Raw genomic sequence first — 13,492 nt, forward strand, 5'->3', positions numbered from 1 at the left:
GCAGACCCTGAGAGGGACAGATAAATGTATGCAAATCAACGAGGAGACCAAAGAGAGCGCTGAAGTGAAAAGAGATGAAATTGTTGGTTTAGGAAGAGCACTTTTATGTGTGGAATAAATCATTTTCTTCACACAACATAGTGTGAAATACTGACGGGCTAACATGTAAACAGCCAGGCTATCTGTGTGGAACTCATCATGAGTTGGGAGGCAGCATCGGTGGCGATATGAATGTGAGCTTCATTAATAGCTATCTGAAAAGTTAATTTTTAGAATGAACACGGGCAAATGATGTTTGGAAGGCCTAAAATGCAAAAATATAAATAAATAGTTAAATATTGAGTCAATACATCAATTAATATGCCATTAACGGCAGAAAAAATAACATTCAAAATTATTGTAGGCATTAACTGAGGGAATTTGACATGAATTGATATTTCTATTTTAATTTGCTTCGGCACTTTTTGTGTTAATTCCGTATTTATTTACTTCCCCAAGTTGACCCCGCAGAAATCTTTAAATGACACAGCCCTCATTTGCTTCATGAAATTAAAAAACTAAAATGAATACATAAAATGAAATGTGAATGGATTCATGTAAAATTAAATGAAAAAGTAAATAAAAGAGTAATGTAAATTTGTTAAATTTTATCAATTAATTACTACATTTGTATTTAATATCACTTTTGATGCATTTAATGGCATATCAATCTTTCTATTGAGTCATTTGTTTATTCTTAATTCATTTAATTAGAGGTTTCTGTCTGCTAGTGGTGGAGTGATCAGACTGCTGTGTCACCCATAAATATTAGATAACAAAATAGTAACAGAGAAAACAATATAGGAACATATTAATATTTCGGTGGGACGAAATAATAACGTGTATGGCTCATCTCCTTCACATCTACAAGTACGTCTTACTGTACTTTACCTTATAAACCTGTGATCTAGCAAAGTATCATCTCTCACTGCTCAGTGAGACTCATCTAGTAGGTGCCTTTGATTTTTCTCTGGAGAATTTTTTTTTATCTTGAATGAGTCAGTAAGCTTCAATAGTGTTTAATCAAATCAGTGGCTTTAATGCAAAGCCTGAGTCAACCAGCTGTCAGACCTGCTGTTCTGCATATGAAGTATGGAGGCACTTTGTCTGCCGTGCGTATGCTGATGGTCAGGATTCACAGCCTCTCTGATGCTGCTGATGAAATCTGCTTTAAAAAAAAAAAAAAAAAAGCTTGTTGACTTACTGATGCTTTTTTTTTTTTTTTTTTTTTTTTTTTCTTTCTAAAGTTCTAGATGATTACCTGGTGAAACAAAAATGATGTCCCAGCAGAATAAACATTATCCACATATGAGATGATGATATAACTGTAGATGTGCAACCTTTGGCGGTGAGCTTACCACCAGTTACAAATTCAGCGGCACTCCCCCTGTCTTCGTTGAATCACCTCCCAGAGGGACCAAACTGTGCAAATGAGCTGGCAGGAAAGATAATAGTCACAGGCTGCTTCGGTGTTGCACGTAATCATTGTGGTGTAGGTACAGTACGGTGGGATAAATGTTTTGTGCGAACCCTCAGGCAGGGTTTTTACTCCACGATGTGTGTGACTGAGATGTTCCCACACACATACTGAGTGCTCCATCAATGTGATGGACCGGTGAGAGCGCAGTAAATTGGCATCTCAGTGGAGCAGTGAGGTGAGGTGTCATTGAGGGAAGAGGTTCTTTGTCAAAGGCAGAACGATTACAAGCTTCACTAAGATGCTGTATCTCCCTCTTTGTATGTACATATGTCGATCGCGCTCTATTCTTGTCTTCTCTCTCCATTACTACCTTTACCTTCGCTCTCCTGTTCCCATAAATCATGAAAAATGCTCGACATTTCCCTCACCAGTGCTTCCAAGTTGTTGTTTTGTTGTTGTTGTTTTTTTTAGAATTGGTTGTACACTAAAAGAAAACAGATTTATTCACAGGTTACTAAAACAAAAACAAGAGCACTGCTGGTTTTGATTGGTGGATTTGACAGTAATCCGTACGGTGGGATCTAAAACTCTGAAACCACTCCAAAAATCTCAAATGTTTTAATTTAACCTGGAAATAATAAGGAAGTTTGAGGATTGAAAAACCATTCAAGCTCTGACAAAGAACACAAATAAATATTTCAGATACTGCACTATTTCAAGGTGATCAATCCAACTGCAGCAGCTCAGTAGCAGCAATCACTGTAATTCCTCTGTACAGGATCAGATATCTTTCAGTTGTATCCTTTCAATTGCAGCAGGGTTCAGATGACACTCAGGCAGATTTGATCAAGGCTCGTTCAAGTAAATCAACCTTGCTGCCATCGACCTTCTTCACAGAACAGTTTGACTCGTCATCATAGGGAAAGCACAGGTATATTAATGATGGCTAAGTTCCATTAAGTGTCCCAGTGAGCCATGACAGTGAACCTACAGGCACAAAAGTAGGACCTCCCCTAAACTGTCGTTAATCTTTGAGGAGAAGGATTCATCCTGCAGCAGGATAATGAGCCCAAACACAACTCAAAGCTAGGAAGAACGACTCAAAGACCAAAGAAGACCAACGAGTCAGACTGTCAGGGACTTTCTTCCACCTGACCTCAACCCCACTGAACATTCATGAGGAAGACAAACACAGGACAAGAAGACCATCATCACATCCTGCTGAGATCACATGGGTCATCAGGTGTGAACAGACTGCTGCAGTGCTGCTAACATTAAAGCAAAAGGAAAATAGCTACTGAGATACTCTGACATTAAACTGATTTCTTCATTTGGAACATTCTGTATTGAATTAAAAACAAATGCAAAGTAGAAATATCTTCACTGGTGGTTGTTTTATAGAAGAGAAAAAGGCAAGTATAATAATGCAAATAATTACACACGTGATAAAGTAGCAGGGTAAAATACCAAAAGCCCTAAAAAAGTTGAAGAAGAATGATGTGAAAAGAACAAATGGTCAAAATAAATAAATCCAACAAGATAGAAAAAAACAAAGAGCAGTTGAAGCCTGGGTCAGGGTTTGTGTTAAACTCTGCCAGTGTTGATAGGAAATTGAACAAGAGAAGAAGAAAAGGGGGTACAAAAAGAACAGGAGATGACACAGTAAGTCAATTAAAAGTTTCAGAAGCCGCAACAATGGTCAGTGGAGTTTAGACGAGGTGGAGCGAGAACAACACGGACAGGAAGACAGGCATGGTGCGAGGCTGAGGCAGACAGAAAGACAAAGGGAAAGGCAGAGAGGGCAGAGAGGGAGAGATTTAGAGGGGGAAAAAAGAAAATAGAGGACAGAAGAGATCCTGGAAAAAAGTAAAAGACTCATCGACGTAGTGAAAGAGGTCAGTAGAAGAGTTAAGACTCGTGTTTCTTGAAGCGTGAAAACTCATTCCACCTCTGGACTCCCGGCGACGAGAGGGGAGTGAGACGGGCCTCTTTCCCCCCGCCAAGGGCCACCTTTGTGGGGCATGTAGGTGGAGAGTGCCGCTCTCTGCTCAATGATCCACACCAGGGAAAAGAATAGAAAAATAAAACAGGAAAAGGGGAAATGAGCGCTGCCGAAAAGAGGCGTTTTAAAGGTGGGATAGCTCCATTGGGAAGGTCTTATCATTATATGGCCACAAAGATCATGAATACGAACCACGCTGCTGTTATTTTACTCCAGATGTTTTTAGTCAGTGCCAAATTGCAGAGTGGAGCCCAACTGTTCCAGGAGGTCGACACTTTCTCAGCACAAATAAAACCGCTCTGAGACAAAACAGTCTGGAGTGATGTCAGTCCTAACATGAATTCTTGTGACCGGTTCATAGAGAGACGATGAAACCCGACGTGACAGAAAGAAAACGGTTCACAGTACTTTTCCCTGCATCGCACACATCTACCCACATTGACATGTTCTCAACAAAAATGTCACTCCAGCAAAAGACGAGGTAAAAGTTCAGTCGTAGCTGATAATTCTGTTTTGAGTCAGATCAACGTGAGCTGCCGTGGATTTTGTCTGTCTGACTGACCTTTCTGAGGAGACTCTTCTCCTGAAAAACACACTCAGACACAATTAGTTACTTTTTGCTTGTAAATTTACAACTAATGCTACCATTTATTGACAATGCTCAAACACGGACACCCTGTGCCATAAAAAACAGACTGCATTAGCATATATGTTCTTATGGGAAACACCACATATGGCCGGGGAAACTATGTCTCAAAATTCCATTTAATTACGAATCATAAAGCCTGGAACAAGACCTTGCTTCATTTGTCCACATGAGGTAATAGCAGCAGGTCAGAGGTGAGCGAACCATGTTGGAGGTTAAAACTACAAAGTTAAAAAAATAGAATAGCCTTAAAACAAAGTTATGATGACTCAAAGTACCCATACTGTTGTTGTTGTTGTAGTTTTATGTACTGACAAATAAAATAATTTGCAAATATATTCAATTGTTGGTTGATGAAATTTTTTCCCTTTTTAATTATTTACAGACTTTTTTGAGGTACTGTGCAACTGATGGCCTTTTTGCAGTTTTATTACAGAATGATCTCATGAAATGAAGGTATTTTATCATCATAATCCAAAACTGCTGCACGTAACTTTCAGAAGATACAATATTTTTTTTTATGATTAGCATTAGCATTGATATTGATCCTCCTAGTCAAATCTTAAGTCCTCTTGTTGCTTCTGTTCCTCAAGCACAGGAAGGAAAGACATCATTCATTAATTTTTTTTTAAAAGCCTGATACAGACTTGTTAAGGAAGAAGGCCTGAATACACTCACTGGTAGAACTGTTTAAAAATGCAGTCAATTTTTGTTATTGCATCATCTTTTTTTATTATTTGTTTCTTATTTTGTGTGTTTGATTTTTTTTTTTTTTTTTTGTCTCATCTTGAACTCAACTGCACTTTCAGTTAGATTTAACGTATGAACACGAACCCAGAAGTCAGCCATTTTATTGTTAATACAGATAACACACGGGTAAATTGAAAGTGGCCAAGAAAAGGGGGCAAAAACACAAGGTACTGAGTTAGTGAGGAGACTCCCTGCGATGCGCGACACCCTCCAATACTTTCAAGAAGTGCTAAACCTGAATTGATTAAAAGGAGGCATCTTCTATCAACTCTGATCCTCAGCTGAGAATTTCAGCTGACTCTCAGCTCCCCTGTAGATCAACTAAAATCACACATTCCTTCTAGACCAGGCAAGAAATATCAAACTGTTTTATAGTAATGAACAGAAATCAATGCAAAGGCTGAGTGTTGTTGTCTCCAGATTGGTTTAAAATGAACAAATGGCTGCTGGTTCCAAGACAGAAAGAAACCTCACTCTTTTATGAATGACTCCCGTCACACAGCTTCACGAAGCATCTGCTCCAAGATTTTCTTTTCTTTTGTACTTTAACAGAAATCTGAAGCAAGCAACTGTTAGACTGAGTCTGTTTAGGTAAGTGAACCGAGGGGCTTGCTCACCGCCCGACGGGATTATTGGAGCGTTAGATTTAAGACTGATTTAACTTTAGAGCCAACAGGGGGCTCCTCGTTTCATCAAATTCCACAGACAACCAGATAGAAATCCCTACAGCCGAACTAACCACTTGAGCCACTGATGTTTTTTGAAAGAATATTAATTGTTATTGTGATTACTGATTACTCAGATTACTTTTTTTTCTTTTTACACATTTTAGGGGGTCTTTAAGAGTGAGAAAAAATACCAAACATTTGGATTATGTTGACTTAATTTTCTGTGAACATTTATACAAATAAAAGAACAATAACAAAATATCGGATTATTTGAATATATAGGATCTGGGGCCCCGGGGAAGTTGTCTGATTTGCCGAGAATGTAATCCAGCCTTATTGTTATGGTCGAGCTCTTTCGCGCCTCGTTCCCCCTCTAACTCCTGCTCCTGAATTCCTGTGCTGTAAAATTGGGTGTTTTTTACGGCTGTTGCATCTGACAATACACATCACCTTTCAAAGAGAAGGAGACGTTGAGAGGGGGAAAGTGGGAGCAGCGAGCAAAACAAAAAGTGACACACGTGGAAGTGTTTAGGCAAAGTGAAAGCAGAAGGAAGAGAGAGCATGAAATAGAAACATAATGGGAGGAAGGGGGGAGAGGGAGACGGCTGCAAGTCACACTGTTTCCACAACAACAGGTTGATTGACAGTTAGTGCTCTGTGACCATTTTAACGGTAGCATTATCATCACAGTAATCCTCTTAGACACAAGCAGTCCTGGAAAGGCTCTGCTTGGCCCGTAACTTAGCCCAGACACATGTCTGTAAATCACAGCAAGGCTCTGCATGGACAAAGATTTGTCTTCCTCAGATGATCTCTTCTGCTTACTCTTTGACACAGCCATAACTTAAAACGTTCTGCAGGAAACAAAATCCTTTTTTTCTTCTCGACTGGTTTTCTGTGGGTGGCTTTCTCAGAGTGAACAGAGGTATTTTGCAGAAACAGGTTCAAATGCCTGCGGTGAACACATGTCGTTTTAACTCCTACACACACACACACACACACACACACACACACACACACACACACACACACACACACACACACACACACACACACACACACACACACACACACACAGACACACAAACTTTGGTTAATTGTTCAAAAGTGCTAAGATGACCTATATTTAACCCTTTGAAGATCAGGCTATTTTGAGGGTAATTTTACCACCTTCACGTTTAAGCTCATATCTTGGTCATTGTTCGGAATAACCATTCATGCTGGATCTTGTTTTTTTTAGTACAGTCGATGCTATCTAGATCTTTAATCATTTAATTTGATAATATTTGAGATGTTTTATATTGGCTTTTATATCAAGGAAAAATATGTCTTATACATTTTTTATAAAAATGTATCTCGCCAGAAAATATTGTCAATATCTGATCCATGTTTGTGGGACACTGCATGACTGAGCAATTTGAAAAAAAAACGTGCTGAGTGTCTGATGGAAAATAAATGTCATGAATGATTGACTAATAACTCAGTAGGGTCACACAAATACGTTATTTGTATTTTTCATACACAGTGGGATGTAATGTCAGCCCTGCTTTGGAGACAATACAGAAGTCAAAGGTCAGAGAAAGGGTAAGTTCTGCTATTTATTTGGATATGCAGCACGTTGTGAAGCAATCGGAACTTTGGGAATCATTCGATTAAGAGTAGCAAAGGTGGAGATGGAGCAAAGATGCGCTTCATGCAAAGTGTAACGACAACACAACTTCAACTTTGATTACCTCTGCAACGCTTCGTCACACAGATAAGGCACTAGCATTTCTGAAAATCTCTGGTATTGCACTTTCGTATCCCGCATCTCTAATACTCGCTGTGCAATTCAACCGAGAAGAAGGGTCGGGAATTTGGACATCCGTTGGATCTAAGGGTTATGATTTCTTTTGCAACCACTCATGGCTGTAGTAATTGTGAGTCAGGTGATGGAGTATTAAGACTGACATAGACTGTGTGGGAAAGAAGTAGGCTCGGCAGGTTGAATGGATCAATATTTAAACCAGAAGGCTGCTGGTCATGTCCTGTGTGAAACCAAAAGTCAGTGTCACTTATTTAACTTACGTAATGTAACCTAAGTTACCTAACAAAACAGAATGTAAGATACGTCAGGTAATGTAACTTACTTAAGCTATTACATCATGATCTTTTCCTAAACCGAACCAAGTAGTAGCAATGGTCAAATTACCTTTTCTGTCATTTAGCTGTGAGGACGTGTTTGTCCAATAGAGGATGCCTAAAATGCTTAATTAGTCGATTCTGTGTCGACTAATTAGGTACTAAAAATATAACAAGCAAGCTAAGTAAATTTTGCATAAACCGAGTCACATCTCATTGCGGTTTGTAGCCTAAAAAGCCTCAGTGCAGTGAAATAAACAAAAACAAAAAATTGCACACAATGTCCCTCGAAAGGCGATTACACCTTTTAGCATTCAAATTACGACACAGTAGTTCACTGACATGTGGGTAAAGTGCTCAACACAATCCTAATGGAGTTACCTAAATCCCACCCTGTGATCTCAAGTAATGTGAAACACTTCAATGCAAAATAATATCTGTTTCCGGACTCTCTATGTCTGGTAGAAGTGTTGCCTTGAATTTAGCCTTTTATTTGTTTTCTGGAGAATAATGTCCATATCGAATGAACCATTACATCCACTTACAAAAAAAAAAAAAAAAAAAGAAGCAGAAAATCAAGATGACTGATGTCTGTCTGTCATTTCACATTTTCTCCATGTAAAGGTGATTGGGAGTTTGGTTACCAGCATTCTGGTCCAGCAGAAAAAAAGTAGATATTGCATAAATGAACTGAGCTTAGATATTGATATATCCAGTGCAGGATCATTTCAGATAGAAAGGGTCTGAAATGTTATTTTTAATTCCAGTGCGATTTTTGGGGAAATTAAAAACGGATGTATTAGCTGACTTTTGGTCTAAAAAAAACTTTAATTATTGCCTCATCGGTTAATTCCTCCACCAACCAATTAAATTTACATGGATGTCTGTCCAGACTCGTAATATTAATAAATGTAGTGGGAACTACATATCATAATCATAATAAATTTGGCCGTGTCAGTAGACAATGTTTTAAATATTTAAAAAAACAACGTACAAACTCAAAATTCTACAAATTGTAAAACGAGGATGCTTTACACACATCTTAAACGCAGCAGATTTATTTGAAGATGACTTACCACAATTTCAAAGTGGACACCCAACAATAATCACTGATTCAGTATCGAGCAAATGTTCTTCAGTTATGGTGCTGAATAATGGACAGGAACGTACTTTTGCTGAACATTATGATGTCACAGTAAAGTGGACCTTTGACTATTGGATATATAATGTCATCAATTTTTAATTGTGTCTTATTAGGAATTTGTGTTAAATTGTTTCCCCATTAACATGTAACAATTCTTGAGTTATGACCACAGATGTGTTTTGTGAGGTCACGGTGACCTTTGACCTTTGACCACCAGCATCTGACAAGTTCATCATTGAGTCGAAGTGAATGTTTGTGCCAAACCTGAATAAATTCCCTCAAGGTGTTCCTGAGATATTCCGCTCACCAGAATGTGGCGGACGGACGGACGAACAACCCCAAAACAGAGGCCTGAGGCATTATGACTATATTTGAATTGTACTGCTGGCTGGTCGACCTGCTTACCATCCCAGTCTTGTACTTTTTAAAAAGGAGGATTATTTGAAGTGAATATTAATTGAATTCTCTCACTGAGAATGGGGTGGCTTTGATGAAAATGAAAGACATTTTCATTAAAGCTCCTGTCACACCAGAAACTTTAACAAATCTAATGCATTTAAAAATAAATGTGAATAATATATTACTAAACTCAACCCAACTTTATAACTAAAGACTAACTAGTCAATAATCTATAGCTGTTTGATGATGACGAATCTTTCCTTTTGAAATGTGTAATCGTTTGTTCAGACCAAACGCGAAGCGAATTATTCCAGCGGAGCGATTACATACAAAGTCAAAGCCAAGACACGAAAGGACGCGAGCTTGTGTCCTCATGTCCTTATACTAACTTTCAAAAGCGCTAAAAATGAAGTCAATTGGAATAACTGAGTTTGAATTGTTATTTTTCTTACCTTACTGTATCAGTTACAGCTCAAAGCATAGATACATTCAAAGTATGACAAAATCACATTCTTGATTCATTTTATGTTTTCTGAAAAGTTACCTGCAAAAAGGAGGGAAACATTCAATGGATTTAAAAAAAAGAAGAGAAGATAACTGGAAAATTTGGTAAAATAATTTCTACTATTATTATAATAGTATATCTCTTCTTTTCATCAGGTGTTTCGGAAAATATTTTGTTATTGTAATGTTTTCCTGATTTCATTGTGTTTATTGTAATTCATTATTGTAAGGAATTAAAAATGATCACACAAACAGTATAGGTTTGTTTTTATGCTGCCATGTGTTGGAATAGCTCACCAGTCCATCTGTTGTATGCCCCCACAATTTTTCAAGTTACTTTTTCCGGGCAGTGATTCAGCCAGGCCCAACACTACAGATGGTTCGTTGTGGTAATAGTCGGGCAAACGTCGATAGCATGCTACACTAAAAGCTCCAAGCGTCAGCCAGCCTGAGCAAATTGAGCATCTAACGCAAGTAGACCATTAACGAGCTAACTGAAGGTGGTTCACACAAAAAAAAAGTGCATGACATATTTTACTTCACATTTTTAAATGCATTTTCTCCATATTTGTATCCAAACGCTGGCTAGATTCTTCAATATATTAAAGTTCAATTGACTATTAAATGAAACCTTGAAAAAAAAGCTGACAAACTTTTTAAAAGATCTCTAATGGACTCTGTATCTTTCCTCGTGCTTACTTGTGGTTTCTGCCTGTCACACGTGTACATGTCCACTTATAATCGACACCGCTAAGGTCACATGATTTTCTTTAAACTGCAGAGGCGCCCTCTTGCGGAGGTCCGCCATTTTTTTGTCTGCAGCCACGTCCCTCTCCGTTTATAGGTCTGTTGCAATGCAGCCAAAAAAAAATAAACTTTTTCTTTTCATCTGTTTTCAGTTATGTTTCTTTGAATGCACCAAAGTGTTGAAAAAAACTCCCTGAATCTCAAATAATACAAAAACCACCACAGAAAATACAAAGAAATGGTCATTGCAATGGATAACTTTTCTGAAGGCATGTCAGCCAATAGGTGTGAAGCTTGAAAATACATTTCAGGAGTACATAAAACATAGCTAACCAGCAAAAGTACGTGTTTTTATCATTTAAATACTGAATCCCCATCGTGACATCAGTCAGATTTACGAACCTAACAAACTGTTGTGCCAATAAAGAGTTGAGAATGGAGAAGCCAAGACAAGAAGGAGAGTATCGTCAGTAGACAATAAGGACCATGATGGTGACAAAGAAAGGAGGTAAATGAAAAGATGGAAGTGGAGAGAAAAAGCCACTAAGGAGGGTGTCAACATATTTTCTCTCTTTCAAACCGACGTGGTATAACACATCGTCCTCTCCTCCTCTTCTCTCCAACTTCGCTGGGTTTCCATTTTTCTTTTGTTTCTGTACCTTCGTATCACCCAATCAGTTCCCATCCCCTTCCTCCCTCTTTATCTGACCTCCTCTCTAGCTTTCCTGTCCTCTCCTCCACTCACTTCTTTAGTATCGGCAGCTGCAGCCTTTTCAGAGCCTCTCATCAGTCCTTCACATTTTTCTCTCCTTATTGTAGCACCAGTGCACTGACCCCTCATCCACCCTCCCTTCCCTCTGTGTCTCTCTCGCCCTTCATTTTCTCCTGCCAAGTCAGCTCTCTTCAACCCCCCCCACCCCACCCCCTCTATCATTTCTTTAACTCTCTCTCTCTGGCCAAGTCATTAATAGGGAAGACTGTGTTCCTCTAAGCCACTGGGTCTTTTGCTTTTTGCAGTTTTACTCTTTCATCGTCCTCTGTCCTTTTCTGTCCTCTCTCTTATGTCGTACTCTTTGTTTTTATTTCTCCCATCATGGTTTATTTTCCCAAACTCTTGAAATCAAATTGGATTTTCTCTGGCTTCAATATCAAATGAAACATGTTGCCAAAGTATTGCAATACAAATGAATCTCAATACCAACAAAGGCCCTTGAGGCTCCAAGGTTCACTGCATGACAATGTCTGGACGAAGTGCACCTACTGACAGTTTTGCTATTGTTGAGGTTTACTAACAGAAGTGATGCCAAATAAAGTTTGTCATGAGAGAGAAGCTAGAAAATAGCCATTCAAATCAAAGGTGGTGCTCACCACTTTGGTCGGTTTTCATGCAACCTCTCGTGGTCAGTTCTATATAGAAACGTGACAGTGATGGTCATCGCTGGGCACAGAGGATGATTCGATGAGTGTATTGTGGTGCCATTTTGCCACAAGGAGTATCTGAGGATGATGAAGTGGTCGCCTGAACACATAAATCATGAGATTTTGTTGCTGCAGTGTTGCACAATGTTTTTGAACTTTAAACGAGTGGAGGTGTCAAAGGTGATCAGGAAACATGTTTGAATCACAACTGTTGTAAAGTTAACTTCTGCTACTTAGGTTCAATGACCCGTTGGCAGAAAAGACAAGAGGAATGCATTAAACTGCATCACATTCAGTTTGTCTTAAACAAAAACAAATGGCTCTACAATTACAGCATCTCTGCTTTCAGTAAGTGAGTCACTCTTTTTTTCACATCCAGGAGCTATAATTGTGTTTACGAAAAGGTCTCGACTTGTCTCATCATTTTGAACACACGAGTAGTAATTTATATGATGACAAATGTTCGGGTGAATCTTACACACTATTGGCAAACCAAGACAAACTTGTTTGTAGCAGGGTTGCTTTGACTCTGTTGGTTTATATTTCATAGTCTGTCTTTTCTTTCTGACAAAAAAAACAAAAACTGTCCTTACAAACCTTGAACACAGAGAACTGCTGGCATATATGGGTTAGCTTTTGTGCTGGAATCCATTCTTCTGGGAAACATCAAGAGCAAAGACATTTAAAAGACATGACAAGGAAATCATTGTTCACCGGCCATGGTTTTGTTAATATTGGCCCTGATGACATTTTTAACCGCATCAAGATGGTTAAGCTTACAATTAAAAGCCTGTTTCAGACTCCACCAGTGTGTGTCAAGTGTGTAACTTTATAAGCTCTTTGCTGATGCAGCAGATGTGTGTAAATTTAGAGTGTCTTGGTCCAGTTTTTTTTTTTTTTTTTTTTTAATAACCAACTAATCCTCCCCCAGTGGAAGCAAAGCCAATGTTACTGTGGAGTGAGATGTTTAAAACAGCCACAGTGAAGGAATGTAGGATTTATAAAAATGCACTGAATCAATAAAGAATGTGCATCTATAGATTATTTAAAAAAAATGCAAGAGTGACATTAGTAGAGAGGCATTAGGTTAATTTGTGTTTTTTGTTGTTGTTTGTAGTGTTATTTTTTCAGCACTCCTATTTTGAAAGGTCAAGCAGCAGCAATTGTTTGGATGATGTTACAGACTTTGTTATCAAAGGAACGGACAACTTTGATTCTTTACTTGAACAGAATTGTTTTGGATCTTCGGTTTCTTACGGAGAGCTTTCATGTTTTAAAAAATCATTCTAGTTTAAAAAAAAAAAAAAAAAAATAGAGAGCTTTCCAGTTTGACTATGTTGTGTCATCACCAAACCTACTGACGAGTTGTCACAGACTCACAGGAGTTGACTGAATGTGACAAAATCAAAATAGCCAGGACTTGGAAAATGGCCCATGATCTGTAATTAAGCCCTGCAAATCTGTGGACGAAGTGCTGCGCCAGACAAAAACAGCAGAGCAATGAAAGCATGTTAACAAGGATGAGGGACAAATCAAAAGCAATACAAATAACTTTAATATGTAGATAAAATACAGGCTTGACCTCTTGCAGAAGTATGTCATTTTCTGAACATTCCTCCATCTGTGTCTCCAT

The 13,492-nt window shown here is 38.4% G+C and overlaps 1 protein-coding gene across 5 annotated transcripts in view; it reads right to left on the bottom strand.

Annotated features, from left to right (window-relative positions):
* Window positions 1–13,492, bottom strand: part of tenm3 (teneurin transmembrane protein 3) — a 338,433-nt gene that overhangs the window by 152,749 nt on the left and 172,192 nt on the right. The gene's annotated exons all lie outside the window — the stretch shown is intronic.

The sequence above is a fragment of the Embiotoca jacksoni genome, unplaced genomic scaffold (assembly GCF_022577435.1).
Source record: "Embiotoca jacksoni isolate LCO1_2020_lvr unplaced genomic scaffold, fEmbJac1.0.p SCAF_4, whole genome shotgun sequence".
In the NCBI taxonomy this organism is placed as follows: domain Eukaryota; kingdom Metazoa; phylum Chordata; class Actinopteri; family Embiotocidae; genus Embiotoca; species Embiotoca jacksoni.